This window comes from Vombatus ursinus, unplaced genomic scaffold (genome assembly GCF_900497805.2).
Source record: "Vombatus ursinus unplaced genomic scaffold, bare-nosed wombat genome assembly UNPS02014864.1, whole genome shotgun sequence".
NCBI classification, from domain to species: Eukaryota; Metazoa; Chordata; class Mammalia; order Diprotodontia; family Vombatidae; genus Vombatus; species Vombatus ursinus.
In genome coordinates this window covers 14,076,769-14,102,197 of record NW_020954642.1, presented here as the reverse complement: position 1 = coordinate 14,102,197, position 25,429 = coordinate 14,076,769, and positions in this window count along the sequence as shown.

Below are 25,429 nucleotides of genomic sequence, written 5' to 3'. Positions count from 1 at the left end.
TGTCACACAGCTAGTAAATGTGAGAGACAGAAACCTAGCCTGGGTTCTCCTGGCTTCAGGTCAAGTAGTCTTTCCCTTATGGTATAATTGGCCATGATTTCTAAGGTCCTTGATTCTATGACCCAATGACCAACTATATGCAAAGGATCAATAGGAAAAGAAGAAGTGAAAAGAAAGAAGCCAAAAAGTGGAAAGAAAAAGAAAGGAGACAGTTACTCTTGGGAGAGGAAGTGATCTATGCAAAGGATCAATAGGAAAAGAAGAAGTGAAAAGAAAGAAGCCAAAAAGTGGAAAGAAAAAGAAAGGAGACAGTTACTCTTGGGAGAGGAAGTGATCTAATACTGTTATAGGCCACCAATAATAATCCCTGCGCCGTCTCTTGGAAGGCATCATCCGTGTCTGTTACCTATCTATCCCTCCCTGTTTTTGCCTCCTGGCCTCCTTCAAGTCTCAGATAAAGTCCCATCTTCAACAAGAAGCCTTTCTCAACCCACCTTAATGCTAATGCCTTTCCCCAAGGCTTGAGGAGCCAGAGTCAGCCTATGCCCACTTTCCAAGGAGGCTAGGAAAGCCTTGAGAAATGAGTGCCTTGGAACCCCCTGTTGCCAAGCAGAGGCCAAGCACCAGCTTCCTGGACAGAAGGATTATCCCCAACAGGGTTGCCAATAGAGACTTACCTTCAATGGGCCATTAGTTATTTACTGAATCAACACAGATGCTTTGCCCTGGGAGGCAGGAACAGCCCAAGTGCTGCTGGTCTGGATGCTGCCAAGGTCTGTTTGTTTATGTTTTTTGAAAGACAAAAAGAAAAGAAAGGAAACCTTGGACTTGAAATCTTAGCCCTAAAGGGATGAGGAAGATTGAGTATTATGTATGCCCACCCAATTTAGGCAAGAGCCAGCTCAGCAACTCATTTGGGCTAATCATAATTATTTTAACTTCAAGTGATGCTATTGTTCTCCTTTCAATATGTTCCCAGCTCCCATTGCAACCTAGGTTTTTCCCTGAATTGCCTTCATTCTGCTGGGTATATTTATTTCCTCATTCCCATTATTTAAGTCAATACTGATTGTGTTCCACAATTCCTCTGGAAATGCAGCAAAATGATCGGGGTGGTACTTTTTGAATTGCTAGGGCAGAAATGGTTTTGGCAGTGTCGCCTGACACTCTCTGTACCAAGCTCTGCCTGGCAGTGTGTGCCCTTCCTTCCTCCCCACATGCCCCCAAGTTGAGTTTAATTGCCTCTTCTCTGATGTAGCACAAGAGCCATTTGAACATACCCACCCTGGAAAGTCAATACCATGCAATGGAATGAAAATTAGATCTGGATTCAGAGGACCTGGTTTCTAGTTCTAACTCTACTATTTCCTAGGAGTGTGACCACAGAGAAATCACTTCACCTCTCTGGGCATCAGTTTTATCACATATAAGATGGGGATAATAACATACTCCTTACTTGACAAAGTTGGTGCAAAGAAAAGCACTTTATCAGCTTTAATGTGTTTGAGAAATGGGATTCATTGTCACTTTGCAGCTCTCATGTATGAGTCTTCTTTGTTTTATATTTTTAATTATTTGTGTGTATGTGGTATATTGCACTGTGAACTGAGAGATTAGAGAGAATAGATCTTATTTATCTTAATATCTAGCACAGTGCTCTTTAGGTCCCTAGTCCAACCCCACCACACCCCTTCCTTTCCCTCTAACTTTCCATCTGATTGACTTTCTGGGGTACTCCCAAATTCTATGTCATTATTAGTAATTCAAATTCTTGAGTATCTAGTGTAAGAACAAAGGTCTATGGAATCAATCACCCCAATCCAATCAGGTGAGAATATCTCTATTAAATCAATTAATTAGAGTCTTTCTGAGTCTGAGAAGCAATTGGTGGCATAGTGGATAGACTGTTGGCCTTGGAGTCAGGAAGGCCTGAGGTCAGAACCAACTGGAGACAATTACTTGCTGTGGGACCCTGGGCAAGTCACTTAATTTCTTCCTACTTCAGTTTTTTTCAATTATCAAATGAGAATCATGATAGCATCTACTTTGCTGGGTTGTTGTAAGGAACAAGTGAGATGATACTGTTTGAACATGCTTATCTTATTGCCTGGCACATAGTAGGCACTGGATAAATGCTTACGCCCTTTTATAATAGATGGGAAAAGGCTTTGGGTGATTTAATTCTTGTAATCAACTGGATGAAAGAGAATAATATTGCTTTAGAAATATATTCTGATTCACTGAGGAAACATGGTCATGCCTGTGGGTTAAACAGAAGAAAATTCAGTATCTAGACATTCCAGTGTCTTGTAATAGAGTGGGGAAAGGTGTTCTGGGCAAATCCCTGAAAATGAACTCATTGGAGAGCAACAGCAAGAGATAGAGAGAGAGAGAGAGAGAGAGATCTTGATGTGGGCCTTATTCTCAATCCCTTCCCTTCCTCCATTGACAAGAAAAGGCAAGAAAAGGACTTTTTGAAGCTTTAGAAGTTTGGAATATTTATATTTCCTCATTGACATCAATGTCACTATAACAACAATGTTTGGTGGCAGTGTCTACTAAGAAAGGTAGCTTCAAAGATCTATAAGGAACTTAGCAACATATTGACTAAGGGGCACTTCCTGAGTACCCCACAAAGAGGAGAAGAGAGATGAGGAACTGTAGGTTATGCCTATACCGCATCTACTTTCTAAACTTGACCCAACGTTCTCCTAGATTCTGTTATGTATACTAATGGAAGAGTGCTAAATATATGTGTATATGCATACATATGTATGTGAGATATCTATATTTATATGTCTTTCTCAATATATATCTATATATATCTATATCTATCTGTCTATCTACCTATCTATTTATCTATCTATCTATATATCTCACACATATGTCTGGGAAGTTACAGGGATAACAATTGGGTCCATAAGATATTAAACTGACAAAGTCTTTCCACTAGTAATGGCAGCCTTAATTTGTTTATGGTTCCATGACTGAAAAAAAACCAATCTCTCAAAGCAGAGGTGAAACCATGTCAGAAGGGGATTCATATCAGTAAGCAGTAGCTGTGCCAAGAGAAGATTATTTTCCTGATGCTATGAGAACCGCTTAATGAAATGGTCATGGAATCATTGAATTCTGGAGTCCAGAGAAGGGACCTTAGGGATTACCCAGTTAGTCCAACACATACCAGAGCAGAAATCTCCTTTATGGCCTCCAGACAATTGGCCATACAGTATCAGCACAGATACTTCCATTCATGGTTGGGGGCATCCATTACCTCCAAATGTAACCTACTTACTTCCAGAGAGTTCTAAAAATTAGTTAGTTTTTCCTTAAATATACAATTTCTAACCATTGATCCCAGCACTGAGAATTTTGATGTGAAGAATAAGATGGACCTCTCTTCTGTGTGACATCACTGCATATATTTGAAAATGATACCCTTAAGTCTTCTCTTCTATAGGCTAAATATCCCTAGTTCCTTCTATCAATCCTTATCTCAAGAGCTTTCAACTCCATGTATCCTATTTAGGACATGGGCTGGATTGTTCATGTTCTTAAAATGTGTTGTGTTGCCTACAGTATTCCAGTTGAAATGTATGCAATCATTCCCAGTAGAGCTGCAAAGGTTTTGATCACTCCATCTTTTGAACCTTCTGGCCAAGTCTAAGGACCTGCTTGCATCTAGATTCCTTGTTCCTACAACCCAAAGTTTCATGGCAACAGAGGTCTATTCTTGACATTTTGATGACTATTTTGACCAGAATCAGAAAAAAAAAAACAATAATTTGTATACGTAGAACCATAACACTGAAAGGGACCTTAGAATATAAAATATCAGGCAAAGCAAAAAATGTCAGAGCTTGAAGGGAATGTGGAACATGAAATGTCAGAACATGGAATACCTAGGCATGTAACAAAGAATGTTAGAGCTGGAGAAAACAATTTAGATTAGAGGATATAGAAAGCATAGGTCTAAAATCTAACTACCAAGTTGTTGTCAGTGATTTATCTTTGAAATATTTTGGAAAGTGGGCAAGGTCTGGACAAACTTTAGGGAATGGCAATGGCAAAATATTTTCCTGTTTTTAAGGGAAGAGGGTAGCAGCTATATTGAGCTAAATTTCTGTCTCTTAATATGGAAGATGCATTAGATTTGTTCTGCTTGGCCTTAAAAGGTAAAACTAAGAGAAGAGACATAATTGACTGAAAGGTAGAAATGGGTGGGGACATGTTCCTCCCTATCAATTACAGCAATGCCAAAATATGATTGCCTGCAATAGTATTGATAACTCCCAGAATGGAGAGCTCTGAATAGTGATTGGATGATCACTTATTAGTGATTTATAGCAGGAATTCTTGGTCATCACACTGGATCTGAGTTCAAATCTGGATTCAGAAACTTACCAGCTGTGTGACCCTGGGCAAGTCAAATGAACCCGGTTCACCTCAGTTTCTTCATCTGCAAAATGAGCTGAAGGAAATGACAAACCACTCCACTATCTTTGCCAAGAAAACCCCAAATGGGGTCACGAAGAGTCAGACATGACTATAACAACTGAATAATAACAATAAGCAGGAATTTCTAAGACAAATATGTCTGCTAGATAGTGCAATGGACAAAATGTTGGATTTGGAGTCAAGAAGACCTAAATTCAAATCCGAAGTCAGACATTAACTTTGTCTCTTGGCAAGTCATTAAATCTTTCTGAGCCCCAGTTTCCTTCTCTGAAAAATAGTGATAATAATACCATAATACACTAGGTTGTTGTGAGTACTTCTTAAACGTTAAAGCATAATATAAATGCTAGCTATTATTACATATAGACTGTATTATTATAATGGTTATTGTTATTGTTATTAACTGGATGGCCTATAAATTTAATATAAAATATAAATTTAATGAAAAAAGGAATGTTAGAATGTTGAAGATCAGAGTTAGAAGGGATCTTAGACACCATCGAGCTTGGCCCCTTTTTGTTCATTTGGGTTTATTCTTTTTATGTTTATTCTGTACGTATGTATGTGCTATCTTCCCCATTAGGAAGTAAGTTCCTTGAGAATAAAAATTGTTTCATGCTTTGTATTTATATTCCTAGTGTCAGACACAATGCTTGGCACATGGTGGTGATCAAGTAAACACTGGTTGATTGGGTGATTAATGAGGAAAATAAGGAGAAAATAAGTGAAGTGACTTGCCCTAGATGTGCAGGTGAATTGCAGCCATGCTATGTTGCATTTTGTCTAAAAAAATAATTTGTTAGCTCCCTGTCAGTAGGAACAGAATCTTAGATTTAAAAATTATATGGCCCCCAACAATGCTGTTCTACCATTTAACATTACAATGGGGCGAGATAAGCACAATTATGGGAAATACAAGACCAAATCCCATCGTATCTAATGTGATTTAAAACCAAACAGTATCTTTATAAAATAGTAAAGGACTTGGTATTGTTCTAGTCATCTGTTTGAATTCCCAAGGATAAGATTTTAATTTAGTACTTTACATCAAAATTTGAGACTTGAATTGTGCATTTCCCTCCCAGCATCTGCAAATAAATAAAAAGGGCCTCATACATCCTGGCTTAGCTTGTCCCTTTGCCAAATTAATACAGGGCTTTCTTTAGTCATTTTTTTCATCAGTTCTCTGGGAATCTAGAAGCATTTTTCATGTACAATATAGACAACTAAATGATAGAAGTCTTGGTTTATAGTCTTTGGGAAAAAAATGAGTTGTATGCAGGTGTGAATAAATAAATAAAATGCTGTGCTGTCTACTCACTTACCACACATGCCCCTCCCCCAGCAGAGAAATCCAGTGTGTGGATTTGGGGATCAAGAGCTAAAAGGACCTTAGGGACCATCTAGCCCATTATTTTCTCTTTCTCTGTCTCTCTCTCTCTCTCTGTGTCTCCCTCCCTCCTTCTGTCTCTCTCTGTCATATATAAATACATAATATATGTATATGTATATACATATGTATATATGTGTATATATATGTGTGTACATATATATATTTAAAGATGACTGATGATTATGTTGAGATTTTGAGTACAAAAGATGAAACAATTCTCATGATGATGAGGTTCCTGGTGATAAGCTTTTTCTGGAAAGGACATGATGGTAGATTGGAATCCAAAGAGTACAGCTGATTGGAAGATGATGATCTAATGAACTTTGCTTCTGTGATGCAAGGCAAAGTTAAAAGTGAAAGTTGTGGTTAAGATTTAGTGATTATTTAGTCTAATTAACTGGTATTAGGAGAGACAGAGGGGGGAAAAGCAAGCATTTATAAAGTGCCTACTATTGCAACACACTGTACTAAGTGATTTACAATTACCACCTCATTTGATCCTTACATCAACCCTAGGAGGTAGGGGCTATTATGAACCCTATTTTATAGTTGAGGAATCTGAGGCAGAGGGAGGTTAAGCAACTAGTTGCTCCATAGAGCTATTAAGAATAGATGACAAGATTTGAACTTGGGTGTCCCTAAATCCATCCCAGAGGTCTAGCTACTATACCACTAGGAAATCTGCTTCAGGTTAAAAAAGGACCTTTAATTAGATTCAATGTAATTCACTTGGTGATTGTATGAAACATTCCCTCTTCACTTCCTACAGGATCATTTTTCCCCCAAAATCCTACAGCTCCATGGACAAACTGAATCAGGAGTAAAGCATTGTGGATTCCCACCAATAAAGGGGGCAGCTGGTAGCTCAGTGGATAGAGCACTGGCCCTGGAGTCAGGAAGACTCAAATCCAGCCTCAGACTCTTCCCAGCTGTGTGGCCCTGGGTAAATCATTTAACCTCTGATTGCCTGACAAAATGGATCCACTGGAAAAGAAAGTGGCTATCCCAGGGATGGGAAACCTGTGGCCCTCTGGGTCCTCAAGTTCAGCCCTTTGACTGAATCTTTGTTCTGTGAAGTTTGGATTCAATCAAAGGGCCACACTTGAGGACCTAGAAGGCGACATGTATAGAGGGAGACAGGGAGATCTTAACACTAGGTATGTTTTCAAAATTGAGTCTTCTTGTTCTAAGTCTGCTATTTAGGTAACACTATAGCATAATTCCTCAACAACAACAACTCAGTTCTCAAAACAACTCCAGGATATGGCTTTTGATGCTGAGTTGATTTCATTGGCAACCAGGAGCATTATGAGAGTTAAAAGGAATACTTTTGCCATAGGTCTACCTATTTCCTTTGCCGTTTTACTAAATATGATATATAATACTCAAGATGATTTTAAACGACCCAGCTCCTACTCCTGCATTGTGATAGGAGGTAAAATAAATGTTCAGACTACCATTTAAATGTGAATATAGATCAAGAGACCCCTGACCGGTAGTCAGAAAAGAGTTAAAAATACAAATACTAAATTGCCTATAGCCTTCTCTAGAAATCTGCCTGAGTGTGTCTGAACACAGCTGGTTGAGGTCTATATACATCACAAAAGAACTAATAGGATTATAAACTATCCTCCTATGGTGAGGAAGCCATAGGATGTTTGAAGATGAGTTGGTAGCAGCAGAGAGAAATTATATTAAAGACAGGCTGTGTTAGCTGAGGATTTTGCAGCAGACAGCAGAGAGTAACAGTAGCTCAGAATAGATTCCCAGATGAAAGCAAAATGATGCCGTCACCAGAGAGCATCAGTGGCTCTGGAGAGCAAGTTGTGTGAGTTGTCCTGACTTTCTATATGACCTGACCATCTGCCTTCCTGAAGTTTGGGTCCTGCCACGTGTATTATCTGTTCACACTTGTTTCCTTCATGTGACCTGATCCCCAGGATAGTGTGCTGCTGGTGGAGAGACCACCTCTTGTTACATACGGGGGAAATCTTTTGAGTCACTTACTTTGTCATTCTGATTGATTATATACAATTTACTTTGAATAGATCTGTCTTCTGGTTGGTCTAGTATCATATAAATGAGGCAGTGGAGATTCTGAAAATATAGTTTTGAGTTGGTGCTCACCCACAGAATGGGTGAAATTGGGGATAGCTTTCTTTGTGCCCCTATATGAGAGAGTTCTATGGCTACAGATCATTATTTCTATTTTACAGGTGTGGAAATTGAGGCTCTAAAAGATCATAGGATTTGTACAAAATCATACCAATAGTCACTGACATCAGCAGGACCCTGCATGTCTCCTGAATCTCAGGCAAGTTCTCTTTTTACCCTAAAAGAAGACCTCTAGTATGTTGCCATAATTTCTGAGACAGAAGGGACCTTGGAGATCATGCAGGCAGTGGGGGAAGATGAGGGGCTATGGTTAATCTCAGAGGCTAGAATAGGAGAGAGGCAGAGAAGAAAATCCCCTAGCAAAAAGAGAACTCCTAACACTTAAATATTTACCTGCAGATTATATTCTCTACTTGTCTATCTGATCTTAGATTAAGGGTGTATATGTGTGTGTGTATGTATGTATATATGTATATGTATGTATATATGTGTATATATTTTATTTTTAATATGTCAGTAATTTTTATTTAATGCCTTAAAATCATTCTGAGAAGAATTTCATGGGCATTACCAGGTTGTCAAAAAATCCATGAGGAAAACATAGATTGTATATCAAATGTCTTCAATCAAAGAATCTCATCATTAAACAGACCTGACAGTACCATCAAGGTACACTTTTGCCCAGCACAGCAGTACCCTGTAGAACATCCCTGACAAATGATATCCAGACCCTACCAACTTTCTTCAGTGCCAAGTTATTCGATACCTCATGAGGCATCACATTCTATTGTGAGGTGGCTAGATTTGTTTTATAGCTCTTCCTTATATAAAGATAACATCAACCCATTGGGTCTATTCTCTTCTCCCCATCTGTTCTCAGTTGGTTTAAGGGTTAATCCCTAAGTGCCCGGGCTATCCCTTCTTCCGCAAGTTCCTTCAGCATCCTGGATACATATAATAGTAATAAATTAATCATTCTTCACTTTGCTAGCCAAGTTTGGTAAAATAATCCTGGAACAAAAAAGGAAAGAGATAAAGAAGATAATCTCTCAAGAAAAATAGACAAGCAAACAAAAAAAATTATATTAATGAAGAGGTGTTACAGTTTAACAGAAACAACCCTGTCAGAGGACATGGATTCAAACTACTTTTGTTATCATGATAAAATAACTTCCACCTGTGTATCTCAATTTCTTCATCCTTCAAATAAGTGTCTTGGATTAGATGATCTCAAAGGCACTTCCTAGTTCAAAATACTACAGAAACACCTGCCTGGCTTCTGGATGTGCAAACTCCATTGTGTTAGTACTTATGAGCTTAAAAGATACAGATTCACATCATCTGCATTTAATAACTATTGTAGAAAAGAGTCGAATTCCCACCACAATACTTTCCAACTATTTATGTTACTTAAAATGAGAGACTGATATTTGTGTGTTAAATCTTGGACGATACAGTTTGAATCTTCCAAAATCTGCCCCATCTATTCTAGTCCTCCAGAATGACAGATCTCTAAAGAGAATAAATTAACTTACATTCTCTATCAGCACAGAGTAATCACAGTCTATTGGGAGGTAGTGGGAGGTACTGGCCTAGGAAAAAGAAGACCTGAATTATGCTATCTCCATCATTTACTGGATTTCTGAGCGTGGATAAGTGACACCGCATCTCTGTGCCTCAGATTTCTAATCTAAGGCATCCATCAGGAGCACTTTGGTCTAGATGGTCTTTGAAACCTTTTCTATAAATCGGAAAGTGTTGGGATTAGTGATGTCATATTCCTAAAGCTCAGTCTTCCTGTCTTCACCTGCTTCTTAAATATATCTCTGTGTGGAGAAAGATGCTTTAAATTAATGGTTTCAAACCAAAATAGAAACAGAGTTTATTAAACTGCATAAATATCCCTGCAGGTCACATGTTGACTTAGAAAACCATATATTAATATCACCTATATTTTATTATATTTTTATTTATTTTGTAAAATATCTCAAAATTATATATTTGGTCTGGTTACAACTGCACTTGGAAACTTTGTGGGCTGCATTTGGCCCATGGGCATGTGTTTGACATATCTGCTTTACATTTATATTAATCATTGTAGGTGTAACTAACTTTTGTAATAAATTGAAGTCAATTCAAATTAAGATAAATGTTGTTTGGGACCAATTTCTTCATGTTGATAATTAAGATAACCAGAGATAAAAAGAAGATAAAAAGAATCTTAAAGAATCTATCCCATCCTTTCCCATTTGTCCAGTAACTGTGGCAGAGAGGCTAACGAATTGCCAAAGGTAACATAGTAGGTTTTCAGTAGGTTTAGGGCTATAATACAGTTCTTATGAAACCCAGGACACTATTCTTTCCAATACACTTGAATATCTCTTATACACTCATATAATTTCTGAATTAGGAGGGACCTTCATGAGTATTTAACTGGGAACAACACTCCTTATGCCCAGGTATCCTGGCTCCAATATTCACTTTTTTTTTTCTACTGCAGCATACAGTCAATATGATTCATAGAAAATATATTCACGATCAAGAAATATTTCCTCAGCAAATAAGACCTGTTGAGCATTCTTGGGAGAAACATTAAGTCAAGGAATGAAAGGAAATCTTATTGATACATAACTACTGAAAAACTTCTGGAAGCATTAGAAGCAATGGGGGGTCATGGGAGCAATCTTTTGGATGAGATTTAATATCAGTGCTTTTAGGCATTTGACAAGGAAATTAAATTGCATAAGAAACTGCTGAGCAACTGATATAAAGGCTGCTTATACAATTGGCATCTGTTGGAAAAATTGGATGAAGATAAAAGCAACAGAAAATTGCATATTTGATGCGTACAATGGTATAGAATTAAATACCTAACAAGAAGAGAAAACCAGCATCAGGAGACCTAGAGATATTCAGGGAAAAGGCACCTTTCAAGAACTGCAAATGAATGAAATGCTGATTCAGAGTGAAGAATGGAAGAGAGTCACCTCAACCTTTTCAGGTATTATCTGTTCAGAATATACAATATAGTCATGGAATGTCAGAAGTAGAAGAGACTTTGGATCATTGAATGTTAAAATATAGAACAAAGAATGTCAGATGTGGTAGAGAGCTTAGAATATAGAATGTCAGAGCTGAAAAGGCCTTTAGAACATAGAACAGCAAAGACGGGAGGGACCACACAACATAAAACGTGAGGAACAACTGAGAGTAGTCCAAGCCCTTATTCCCAGTGAATAGTTGCATTCCCCTTCTCTAAGAGCATGTGAGCCTTGATCTTCCAGCAAAGACTCATGACTCTAATATATGAAAGCTTGCCACTGGAGTGGGGGTCTGAGGAGTCGAGTGAATGAAGCCTCTGCATCTCTGATCAGATTTTGACATTCTTAGAGGCATGCCATCTCCTCTGCCATCTCCACTTCTGGAGTCACAGTTGATGTCCTTACTGTCACCTTGTCTAGTTAGTGGCACAGTAGATAGAGTATAGCTCTTGAAATCTATGACATCTGAGCTCAGATCCTGCCTCAGACACTACTTACCTGTTTGGTTTTGGAAAAATCACAACCTCTATCTGCCTCAATTTCCTCATCTGTAAAATGATTATTATGATAATAGCTACCTCCGAAGGTTGTTGTGAGGATCAAATGAGATAATGTTTGTAAAAGCACTTTGCAAAACTTAAAGTGATATATAAATTCTAGCTATTATAATCATCATCATCATTGCCATCATCATATTACTACTACTACCTTTCTTATATCTCTTGAATATGACCACTCCTTACTTTTTCCACTGCCATGGCCACCGTAAGTCTTCGTTACCATCTATGTGGAATATTTTACTAGCATTCTGGCAGTTTTTTCCCTTTGGCTTTTACCCATGCTCCCTTCTAATTTTTCCTTTATATTATTTACAGCGTCTCCCTGCTGCCCACCCCAGAGTGTTCTGGCATTCCAGATCCTCCTCAATCTTGGCCCATCCTGCTTTATCTCCTAATATTTTCTTCCATGTACTTTATACTCCAAGGACATAGAAACTTCCGTGTCCTCACGCTATAACCTGCACTTTCCTGCATTTATTCATCTTCTTACCTATGCCTAAGACAGTCTTTCTTTTATACACACACACATGAACAGTAAATAGTCTTTTATTTAATATATGTACATATATGCATATATGTTAATTAAAAGAAAGAATGCCACAGGCATACACATAAACACACTCATAAATACATACATGCACACATATACACACATATAATATATATGTGCATCTATATACACATACATATACATACACATACACCATATATACACACACATAAAATGTATATGTGTATATACACACACATATATGTATATATGTGTATATATGTATATATACACACCTACATATGTACATATATACATAAGCATATACCTACCTACAAATATATGTGGGTGTATGTATATATGTGTATTTGTGAGGTTTTTTTTTTTTTTGCTTCAATCAGCAAGCATTTGTAAGAGGAAAAAAACAATAAAACAAAATCTTTAAAAATATATTCAACAAATGTCCACAGACTTTTTGGCTGTTTAATAACTAGCCATAAAACCTGACTCAGATGTCATTTCCAATAGGAATACTTTCATGACTTCCTCTTTCAGGAAAGGCATTATTCCTAGGACCCCACCTAGAACTTTCTTTTTTAATTTTAATGGACATGTAGTAGTGCATTTATCTGTGTTTTTATCTTATACAAACACTACACTGAACTCTATTAAGGCAAATGTCAATGCTTTCCAAATTTATTTGCATACAGTAGGCTTTTAATAATAGTTTGTTGAATTAATTAAGAGAAGAGTAGAGCTCTGTGGGGTCTTAAATATTGTCTACTTGAATCTCATCATTTTATATAAAAGGATTTTGAAGTTAGAGGGAGTTAGCTGACTTAGGGATTTAGTGTCAAGAAGAAGCCTAGAAGCTAACTCTATACCACATTGGCCTTGGTACTCTTTCTATGATACGTTTCTTTAAGCTTCTCCTTTTTTATATTGTTTTTTCTCTTATTTTTTTTTGTTTCTCCCTTGTCTTCTTTGAGCAGTTGTTTTATGCACCACTAATTTTATACCTGTTTTCCCCAAAGGTGGCAGGGTGGGCAACGAAGTTTGTAAAAGTAATATAAGCAGTTCTGAATTTGGGGTTTAACAGTTGCTAAATTCTTCAGCAATAAACAGTAGATTAATATGTTCTTTTTTCATGGTGACTGGTCCAGTGACATTTGTCCCAGACCCATGACTATGGAAAATGAACTACAAAGAAGCCTAACATTGTCTTCTCTGAAGCCAAGTGTAGGGCTGAAATGGTTAGTGTCCAAAACAATCCTGTATACCCAGAAGTCAAGTGAGCAGTGATCATGGGTCTTCTGAAGTTTAAAGGATTAATTGGGGTCAGTACTGTAATTATGGGAAGAGAAAGCAAAACATTGAATAGGACAAACAAATGATTACACTGTTTAGCCCAGAAAATACAATCAACTTTGGTACCTGCAGCATCTGAGATCTCATTTGGTTGAGCAAGGATAAAATAATAAATGTGAACGCATAGGCATGTATCACAAGGAGGTCAACAATAGAAAGGCCCGATATATACCAAAGTAATTAAACCCATAGTCTTGTGGTAACAAAGAATTATAAACAAAGTAAATGTTATCAACTAGAGAATGACTAATGAAACTGTGCTATGTAAATGCATTAGAATATTATAATTATAAGAAAATTAATACGAAAATACAGAGGAGCATCAGAAGACTTATATAAACTAATGCAAAAAACAAAACACAATAGAACCAGGAAAATTAAAGAAATAAAGTATCTACAACCATGGGATTCAAAAACACAACAACAACAACAACAAAACAGAATGCTATATAACCATGGAAACAAAACTATAAAACAAAGAGAAGATGAGAAAATGAATCTCTTTTTTATTTACAGAATTAAGACACTATGGATATCCAACACTGCAAATGCCATTCCATTTTGTTTCTAGATTGATTAGTTTTGTTGAACTATTTTTTTCCTTTCTTTTTAAATTATTTGTTACAGGGAATGACCCTTTGGGTAGGAACTGGGGAGAGTTATAATTGCAAATGAAGGTGACATAAAACAAAAGATAAAAAATAAATAAAAATACAGATAGAATGCAAAAATCTACTAAATGGAAAGAATTTTTGTTATTCATTTAAGGGGACATCAAATTTAGATAGCACACATAATATACCCACAAAGAGCTTATATTCACTCAAGTAGGGAAATAACATAAACAAGATAAAACATTTGAGTTCCCAGTATCATAAAGTTAGAGTTGGAAGAAACCTTAGAAGGTATCTAGTCAAATTCTTTAATTTTATAGATAATGAAACTGTGGCTCAGAGACTTTAAGTTATTTGGCAATGCTCTCACAGCTAGTAAATAGCAGAGGAAGAATTTGAAGTTAGTTCTTCTTCACTCCCAGCTCATTAACAACTTTATCATAATAAACATAACACTCAACATTACATTCTCAATGCATTTAAGCAATAATAATTCTCATAGAATGGAATGAGATACCTTTGATTTTCTCTTTTTCATGGTTAATTGACTTATTTAGTCAACAAACATTAATTAAGTAACCCATGAACAGATTCTTTGCTATCCACAGGGATAATAACAAGATGAATAATTCGGTTTAATTCAACAAATATTGATTAAAAACTACCATAAAAAGTTCCGTCCCTACCTCCCCAGGAAAGACAGTCTACAGATTAATCAGTCTTTTCACTCATTTACATAAAATACTTCCATTAAAAAAAGTTCTATGTGCTAGTACTAAAGGTAAAAGTAAGATATTCAAATACTTTTAATAGGAATCTCATGCTAACTAGTATAAATTGAACCCTAATGTTTGCTTTGTGTTCAGTGCTAGCTTAAGTGAGGGGAAAAAGTATCAGCCCTAAAGAAATTCTCAATCTGTTAAGGGCACAGAATTACTTGTTGAAAACTAGAGAAGACAACAAGGGTTAAGAAAACAAGGCTGTACTCCTGGGGGAAGCTAGTGTTAGCTTGACTGGAAGTTATAAGAAACTTCAAAAAAGGAGAATAGAGCCAATTCAAAATGGTTAGCATTCAAACGGTCTGACAGTGTGAAGGTATTTGAATGTTATGGTATTATGGAACAGAGAGGCACTTAGAAGTTGCCCCTTATGGAACAAAATTCAGGTGGGCAAATTGTAGGGAAGTTGCTAGTTTATTAGTGGTTTGATAAAAGCAGAAATCCACCATTGTTTGGGGATAGTAAATTGATTGAAAGTTTTTATTAAATGTGTATGATGTGTCAGATAGTGAAAAGTTGAAAACTCAGGGAAGAAATACAGTCCCTAGTTTCAAGGTGCTTACTATCTAAGAAAAGGGGGGAAAAAAAAGCACATATAGGAGCCTAGTGCCCAGACAGGAGAGTTATGGTATTGCTTATTTAATTGCTTTTCTCAGAGCTAGAGTAGGAAAGACTGAGGAGAGGAGCAAACATGGTATCATGGAGGCATGACATGAGGGTGCTAAGGTGGGTCAGGGCCCAGCAATGTATAGTTAATGCTCACCAGTCAGAAGAAACTTGCATTCACTCAAGTAAGGAAATATCACAAATAACATAAAGATAAGGGTGGGAAGTTGGAGTTCTGGGTTGGAAGTGGATGCGGCAGCACAAGAGCATGTCAGCAACAATATTGCCAGGAAAGTTGCAAGGTCAGTAAAGGAAGAATGTGTTCCATGCCATGGAAAAATATGTGTGGCCATTTGTCAGAGTTAAAACCATACCTTCAGAGAAGAGGATAGTAGAGATTGGGAAGCAGGCACCTGGGATGCCCACAGTGTTGGCTTTTGATCTTTCTTTGTGTTTTCATTATGATGGAAGGGTAGGGGAAAGGAAACCATGGACATCTAAATTAGTCCTAGTTTTGAACTGGCTTCTCTAGTATAGGACATAGCGTGTACCAGGATGAAGTACCTGGTTTATTACATCCAGTCTAGCATTACCCAATCTAATTGTATCAGTCAATCAATCAGTCAGCCAGCAAACATTTTTGAGGGCTTATTAAGTGACACTCTGAAAAATTCTAAGGATACAAAGATGAAAATATAAAAATCACCCCACCTCAAGGAGCTTACATATTAATGGAGGAGATAACTTGTAAGTAAATAGATATCTTGCTGATTCTTACAGAGTAGAAAGAATTAACTCTATGGGAGAAGGCTTAAGAGCAGAAATTCTTAACTTTTTGGTGTGTGTAATGGACCACTTTGGTAGACACTGAAGCCTATGAACTCAGAATAATGATTTCAGATACATACAGTAAAATATGTAAGATTGCAAAGAAAAATGCAGTTATCAAAATAATTTTTAGTCAAATTCAAGGATTCCAGAATCCCTTCTCAAGGGGATATGGATTCTAGATTGGTCTCTTGGAGAAGGTGACATATTGCTAGTTTTTATCCACAGAGGCCATCATCACAAGAACCTCAAACATTGGGATTAAATAACAGATAAGGAGAAGAGCATCCTTTTGAGGGTATGCAATGTATCAGAGTATCAAGATTCTGGAGCATTTACCTGAGCGTAAGTCAAAACTTAAAGTGCTGATAGTCTTTACCTAAGCCTGGAGTAAGTACCTCCCTTGTCAGGAATACTAAAGGCAGAGAATACATCATAGATTCAAGGTCAGTCCAGTTGCTTGATCTGGCTTTTATCCCTTGTTGAAAGCCTCTTTGATTCTCTCTGGCATCCACCTTCCCATTCTTAGGCAGCTCAAGCATCAGGAATTACAGATTCCAAAAGGGTAAGCACAGGAAAGGTTTTGTGAGAAATATCAAATCTACTATGGCATGTTGGAGTTACTATGGGCTGTCCAACTTTTCTATACCATAATCATTAGCCTTAACAAAGGCTCAGTAGCAATTCTTCTCAATAGCTACAGTTGTATGACAGACATGGCTTTCCCAAATTTTGATTCAATAAGAGAGCTACTGTTGACAGAAATAAACCTTAGAAAAAGTTATTATCTCCTCTATCCAGAGGGCTTTACCATTAAGTCTGGATTATTCATGCCAAAGGGAAAAGTGTAGCAGCTAACTCAGCAAACCATATAACTAACATAAACACATGCCTATTTAGCTACTTTATGAAAAGATATAAGAATGTCAACTCCAGGAGAGGAAGAGCCATGTTTTATCTTAATGTATTTCTCCCCCTGGACAGCTAGGTGGCACAGTGGATAGAGCACTGGCCCTGAAATCAGGAGGACCTGAGTTCAAATCTGGCCTCAGACCAAACACTTGACACTTACTGGCTGTGTGACGCTGGGCAAGTCACTTAACCTCAATTGCCTAAAAAAAAGAAAAAATTAAAAAAAATGTATTTCTCCCCTGACTCTCCCAACACACTTAACACAAGATTCTGAAAACAGTAGGCACACAATAAATTTTTGTTGACCTGGCTTTGATCTTATGGAATTCCACTGAAATGTGGATTTTTTTTAAAAATCTGGATTATCCAAACAATTGCCTGAATTCTCCACTTTAGCAAGTGTAAAATATCATATTGTAATTTATCTGCCATCTAGTTCTGTTGCTAAACTAACATTTAAATACTTCTCCAAGTATATGTTAGGCAGTGAGACATTGGCAGGTTAATTAAAATGCAATTAAAAAGGTAATACTTCCATGCCTGTCACAAGCAATGCAATGGATATGATAATATGTGACGGGGCTTTTAATTTTTTTTTTCCCTCACAAAAAAGGGGTAGGGACTACGTCATCTTTCCCCAGCCATCTGACTGCATTAGTCTTCAGTGCATTGTTAAACATTGCTCTTGCCTTCCACTTTAATAGAGGCAAACTCAGGGGCCTGACATGAAATAGGCTATTTCATCTGAGATGGTTTAAGCTGGCCGAAAGAGTGACAAGAGAATATAGCAAGCAGTCAGTGCTAATGACAGCATACCATTTTTATAGACTAAAGGTCGAGCAATGAATTTCAATTATAGAGTGTCGGGATGCCCAAATGTGGGGACCTGATAACAAGCCTGAAGCTACCAGCTCCTGGTAGACTTCTTTCGAATTTCAATAACACTCTCAGCCTTTAAGCACACTTCCCCTCCCCCTCCCTCCACTTCTTTCTGAAACCCAAGCCAGGAGATGTAATCTTTTCCAAGCAGCTCCATCTTTGCCGCTCTTCACCCGTCATGTTGTAATAGGTAAACGAAGCCTGTCTTCCCAACATCTGTACTTCCTGTGGCTTCTGTTTTTCGGTTTATTCTCTGATTTGTTGAGGACATTTTCATCTGCACAGTTTCATTGTGATTACCAAAAGAGTTAAGCAACTTAGCTATTGCAGGAGATCTATACCATGACCTGATTGGAATATTAGGTCAATGAGACTGAAGAAATGGGAAATAAAATACATCACAAGACACATTTAATTGAGTTAAAAATTGTGATTACATTCATGACCCTGAATGTTTTTCTACTTGCTTGGCACATATCCAAACCTTAGTTTTAGGTTTCAGTCTTGGATGAATATTAGATGACCTTTGGATAAGTCATTTGACATTGAATCTGCAATCAGATCTATTAGTCTATAAAATGAAGATAATACTATTTATCCTACCACATGCTGAGTGAATTACTAATGAAATAAAATGTACTTTGCAATCATAAAGCACTATATGAATGTAAACTAATAGTAATACTACATACAACATAACAGAGATAACATTTTTCTGTACTGTGTACAAAAATACTATGACATATTTATGTATTTATTGAATAAATGAATGGATGAATAAACGAATGAACTAATGAATAAATGAAAACAGTGAGTAAGAACAGATCAGACCCAGGCAGACCTTTGAAACTTAGGAAGGCCAGATCCACCACCTGGATTTTCACAATTTGAGGTGAAGGTGGGTGTTACGTGAACATTCTTCTATGTGTCTGGTATTCACACTGTACTTAAATTAGGTAGCACAGTGGATGGAGTACTTATCTTGGAATTAAATCTGGCCTCAGACACTTAATAGTTGTGTAACATTGGGTAAGTCAATTAACCCTGTTTGCCTCAGTTTCCTCATCTGTAAAATGAGCTAGAGAAGGAAATGGCAAATCACTCCAGTATCTTCACCAAGATAAGCCCAAATGACATTGTGAAGAGTCAAACATGAATGAAAAATGACTGAATAACAACAATTCAGACTAGTTTGCTGACTTTTTTTTTAAGAGGCAAGGGACTGAGTTGTATTTGTATCTCTAAACTTCTTGTGATCTGTGATAGGTCCCTCCTCAGTAAAGGGGCATATCCACAGGAAGGTCAAGTTTGTAATGATACATGGATTCAGATATAGCCCAAACTGCAAAAGTGATAATCCAGGATTCCTAAGGTTCACACTCTATCATCTTAGGAATGTGTTTCAGACAATTCCCTAATGACAGTTTTTTGTCATTGAATGTTGTTAAGTGAGACCATAACAAAAATAAAGGAAAAGAAAAACCTTTATGTTTTCCATTTTTAGTATTTATTTGTTGGCTATTTATTTAGTGTTTAGTAAAGTTTCCGTAGTTCAGGAGGTGGTAGTCGTGATGAATTCTGCCATTACTGGACTGCATCTCTATTACTATGCTCAGTCCTGGGTTATATATTATAAGAAGGGCACCTAGATAACATGAGAATGTTTAGAGAATGGGAACCATGATGGTTAATGGACTCAGAGTCATGCCATGTGAGGATAGTTTGAATAAATGTTTTTTTTTTAATTTTGGAGAAGGCTTAGAAAGGATAGCATAACAATATCATACACGTAAAAGCAGAGCTCAACTCCCTCCCTCCCCTCCTCCTATTCTTTGTTCCAGTGGAACTAGTTTCCTAGCTTTTCTAGAACAAGGTGCTCCCTCTTGGCTCCAGACATTTTCACTGGATGTCCCCTATTTCTGAAATTACCTTCTTCCTCAAGATTTCAATCTCCTAGCTTCTCTGGCTTCTTTCAAGTGCCAGCTAAAATCCCAGCTACCCGAAGAAAATTTTCCCAACTCCCCTTATTACTAATGTCTTCCTTGTGTTGATTCTCTTCAATATACCCTACAAGCAAGTGTTGTAGCCAACCTGAACTGGGGAGAGCCACTTGTTAAATTTTCAGTATGAGCATTTATACTTTGGAAATTAGCAAATGCTTCAAATCTGGAATTGGTTCATTGTTTTGTTGATTGTGCAGACTTAAGAAAGTGATTGAGGAAATTTTAATAATGCAGGTTAAACTTAAAAGTTTGCCTTGTGTCCATTTGTACTGTTAAACATTGACCAACACATCCATGATATATCTTGTTTTTATATAGCTGTTCATATTGTTTCTCCCCATTAGGCTGTGAACTCCTCAAGAGCAGGAACTGTTCTTTGTTGATGGTGATTAGTTGGTTGTTTGGTTAGTTGGTTTTTGTTCTGTTGTTATTTAGCTTTTTTGTATCCTCAGCATTTAGTATAGTTCCAACCATATCTTGGAATATAGTGGACATTTAATAAATTGTTGATGGCTGACTGACATATATGAAGATGTGAAATTAAAATTATTCTACTTGACTTCAGAAGGAAGAAAGAGGAAGATTGTGTGGGTGTTACAAAGAGACAGAATTTGGCTTAATCTAAAGAAAATTTTCATGGGGAAGCTAGGTTGTGCAATGGGTAGAGCACTCATCTGGAGTCAGGAGAACGTGAGTTCAAATCCAGCCTCAGACACTTACTATCTGTGTGACCCTGAGCAAGTCACTTAACCTGATTGCCTTTAAAAATAAGAAAAATAAAAATTTCTGATGACAGAGATTTTGAAAAGTAGAATGATAAAACAGACAAGAAAATTAAGTTATCAATGAAGATGTTATCACAATTTTTAAGGAAAAAAGAGTGAGGACGGGTGGGAACAGATCTCTGTGACTAGTAATTGTCACCTGTGTGTCACAATTGTGTCACCTTTAACTGAATATGTGTGCAAAATTTACTTGACATATTTAAAGGCAGAAAGAGTGAGTGAATACTGCTCCTATTAAACTATAAGGCTGTCATAACCCTTATGCATTTCAATATATTTAGCTATCAGCAGAGAACAGATCAGACCCAAGCAGGCACCTGAAACTTGGGAAGGCAAAATCCATTGTCTAGATTATCTCCATGGAGTGAGGGTGGGTGTTATATGAACATTGTTCTATGTATTTGGGCATTCAGACTGTACTTAGACTGGGAAGCTAGGTATCACAGTGGATAGAGGGCTAGTCCTGGAATAAAATCTGACCTCAAAATACTTACTAGCTGTGTGACCTTGGGCAAGTCACTTAACCTAGTTTGCCTTAGTTTTCTCACCTGTAAAATGAACCAGAGAAGGAAATGGTAAATCACTTCAGTATCATTGCCAAGAAAACCCCAAATGGGATCACAAATAGTTAGATATGGCTGAAAAACAACTGACTAATAACAATTCAAACTAGTTTGCTGATTTTTTTTTAGCAGTGAGGGACTGAGCTATATTGGTATCACAAACCTTCTTGTGATCTGTGATTGTGCCAGGTCTCTCCTCAGTAAAAGGGCATATTCACAGGAAGGTCAAGTTTGTGATGATAAAGGAATTCAGATATACCCCAAATTGCAAATGTGATAATCCAGGATTCCTAAGGTTCACACTCTATCATCTTAGGGATGTGTTTCAGACAATTCCCCAAAGACAGTTTTTGTCATTGAATGTTGTTAAGCAAGACAATGAAATTTTGAAAAAAGAAAAAGGAAAGAAAAGAAAATCATCTTTATATTTCCCATTTTTAATACTGAGTTTTAATTTAAGGTCCAGGTATGGGTGATTAGGAAACAACACACAGCTCACGAGTAATATAATAATGGTGATAGAGTCTATTGAAAGCTTCTCTGATGTTGTATTAACAAGAGATAGAAAATCTGCATTGCTCACTAGAAATGTGTTATGAGAAAAATTGATTTTTCTTTCATTTGGCAGTAGGGAATTTGTGGGCTTAGAAACAATTTTTATGCAAATATTTCAAAATGTCTTTGAAAAGAGCAGGATTTGTCTCTTCTAAGCAGATAGCTGTGGGCCGGTCTCCTACTCAATCCAGACATCCCCCAAAAGTAATTATTCATTCATTTATTCAACCATTCATTCAACCATTATCTAGTAAGAACCTACTATGTGCAAAGTTCTATGCTAAGCATTTTGGGGATACAAAGACATCTGAGACAAAGCCCTTCCTCTCAAAAATGTAATATCCCATATGTGTTTTGGTACATATTGGGTAGGTGGGGGACATTAAAAAGAGAGAGGCAGCTCAGTATACAGTTATCCCTTCTACATCTCAGGGCTTAGGGAAGTGGCAATCCCATGATCTGGAAAACCCACATAACATTTTTAGCCCTCCCTTTTTGCCAGTTATTTGTTATTTAAGATACCTCATTGTAAAATGTGGGTTAAGTATTTGGTCATTGGCCCTGTGTCTTCTGCTGGCCTTCACACCTCCTCTGTGACTTTCGCAGAACTCCAAAAAAATTCCTATTTAATTTCATATGCCAATCCACAATATATAGAACCCACAATGGGGAAAATCATGATGTGGAAGGGATAACTGGATTGCAAAGAGACCTGAACTTGGATTCTGAAACTCTACTTTGGTTCTTTCTACTATTTCTACTAAGTACCTTTGTGATCTGATGACAAATAATTTAATCTCTTAGAGCCCCAAGTGACAAACAGGGCTGTTCAGGGAGGGGGTGATGGTGGTAGTGGAGGATGTAGTCATCTGAAAATTACTAATGATTAAAATGCACATTTCTTATTTTTTGAGTTTTACATACCCACTTTATTTCATCTTACTCTCTTAACTCTTTTCAGTCTGACTTGCGACATCATCATTCAACTAAAACTGTTCTTTTCAAAGTGATAGATGATTTCTTAACTGCCAAATCTAATGGCCTTTTCTCAATCTTTATCCTCCTTGACCTCCCTGCAGCCACTGACACTTTCATTTACCTTCTTCTTGATAGTCTCTTCTATTTTTTTTTTGGTGACATTGCTTTCTATTGGTTCATCTTACACAAATGTAACATGCTATTATTATTGTGGTTTATGTTAGGTTAGTATGTTTGATGATGATAATGATGATGATGAATATGATGGTTATATTTTAATATGTCAATGATTCATGATTTCACTGCTTTGGGTACACCCTCCCTAGATCCAGATCACCACTCTTCCACAACTTAGTGAATGGCCTTTATGAAATATGATGGTCAAAAGATTTCACTGCCTCATGGCCAATCCTCTGCCAAGGAGATTGTTTCACCAAGTTAAATTTATCATCAAATGTCAGATGCATAATAGTTCACTAAGCCATATTAGAAGACTATACAGTTTGTCAGGGTCTTCCAGGGTTCAAGGTTCTTTTGCCATAACCTGAGAAAACCTAGGGTCCCCTTCACACCGTGGTAAATATTATTATTATCCTTATAACAATAACAACTCTAGCAGTAGAATATTTCACCCCTGACTTGGAAGCAATCAATCATTAAAAAATGGTGATCAGGTCATATAGCATGGTTCTTGGGCAATAAGACTTGATTATAAGACTGGATCCTATTGCATTATCAGTAGCTGCCCAGATTGACCAAAAGGCAAAAATTTGATGAAAGTAACCAATGCTCAATGATTTGGACAAAGGTGGTAGTGTCACCATTGGGATAGTTGATTCCAGCATTCAGTGGGTCTACACTTTTATCATTATGAGTGGTATAAAATATAGTAATAATATGTCATATGAAATACAGCATTATTATAATTTCAGTTTAGAGGACAGGAATGGTATTATACTTCAGAATTGACTGCCCCAGCTTTTCTTCTATATGTGGCAAGCCTAATATTAACTGATTTCTAGGGTAGCCAAAGAGAATGTTACCACTGAGCAATGAATTTTGCAACTATGGCAATCTGAATGCATATATAGAGGTGTATTCTCAGACTAAGACCCAAGGACATTTATGTGCCAAAATGATAAAATAATATTCATAATAAAGAAGATGAACAGAACAGATGCACTCACTGATACACCTGTATTACCCAATGGGGATGTGTAGGTTATTGAAAGCATCAAGCAAGTTCCTTAAACATTACTAAATAATAATAATATACATAATTATAAATGAAACAACAAGACAACCAATGTAAGGCTTGCAAATAAGTTATATTGTAATAATCACTCATGACAAATAAGAAATAATAATAACATGTTTGTTTTGCTTTGAGATTCCCAAAGTGATTTCCTCACAACAACCTGGTGTGGTAGGTGGTACAGGTATTGATTATTCATCATTATTGGGATATTCCCAGTTGGAGAGATCTCTCCACAAATGCATAACACAACTCCCCTATGACCTCATAAGTAAATTACAGGGACCTTCCTGAATCACAGAAAGGTTAAAAGATTCCTACAGGATGACATAGCTAGTAAGTGTGAGATATGATATTGGAGCCTGCACCTTCCTAATTTCAAACCCAACATTCTTTTCACTATGCTGTTCTCTCTCTCTCTCTCTCTCTCTCTCTCTCTCTCTCTCTCTCTCTCTCGCTCTCTCTTCCCCTCCTCCGCTCTCTCATAAAAGTATTATAGATTAGGAAACATTTTTTATTTGGGGAGAGGCTTTATAATACTAATTGATATTTACAGTTTATAATGCTAATTTAGGCTTTGCAGAGAGCTTCATAAACCTTATTTATTTTATCCTCACATTGACCCAGTGATGTATAAGTTATTATCCTTCCTGTTTGATATATTAGGAAACTGAAGCTGAGAAAAGTGACTGGAGCAGGACCACAAGACTATTAATCTTTGGATTTGAGATTTAAATGCAGTTTTTCCTTGATCCAAAACTAGTATTCTTAACACTATACCATACTGCCTCTAGTATCAGTCTTTGTGCTAACAGAGTACTTTATAGTAGTCTGATATATTGAATTGATACCTTCCTGAAAAAGAAAGAAAGAGACAGAGAGAGATGGAAGAGACAGACAGAGACACAAAGAAAAACAAACAGAGACAGAAATACAGGGAGAGAAAGAAAGAAGGGAAGGAAGGAAGGAAAGAAGGAAAGAAGGAAGGGAGAGGGATGGAGGGAGGAAAGAAAGAAGGGAAGAGAGAAGGAAAAGAGGGAGGAGGAAAGAGAGAAGCAAGCATTAAGGAAAAAAAGGAAGGAGAGACAGAGACAGACAAAACAAGAAAAGTCTGGCACTTCACCAAAACAATAGTAACACATATAACAACATATACCAAACTACTAAATCTGACCAAACCACTATCAAAAGTGATTGCCAGAAAATTTTGGAAATGGGAGATACCCTAAAAGCTCGAATACTATATC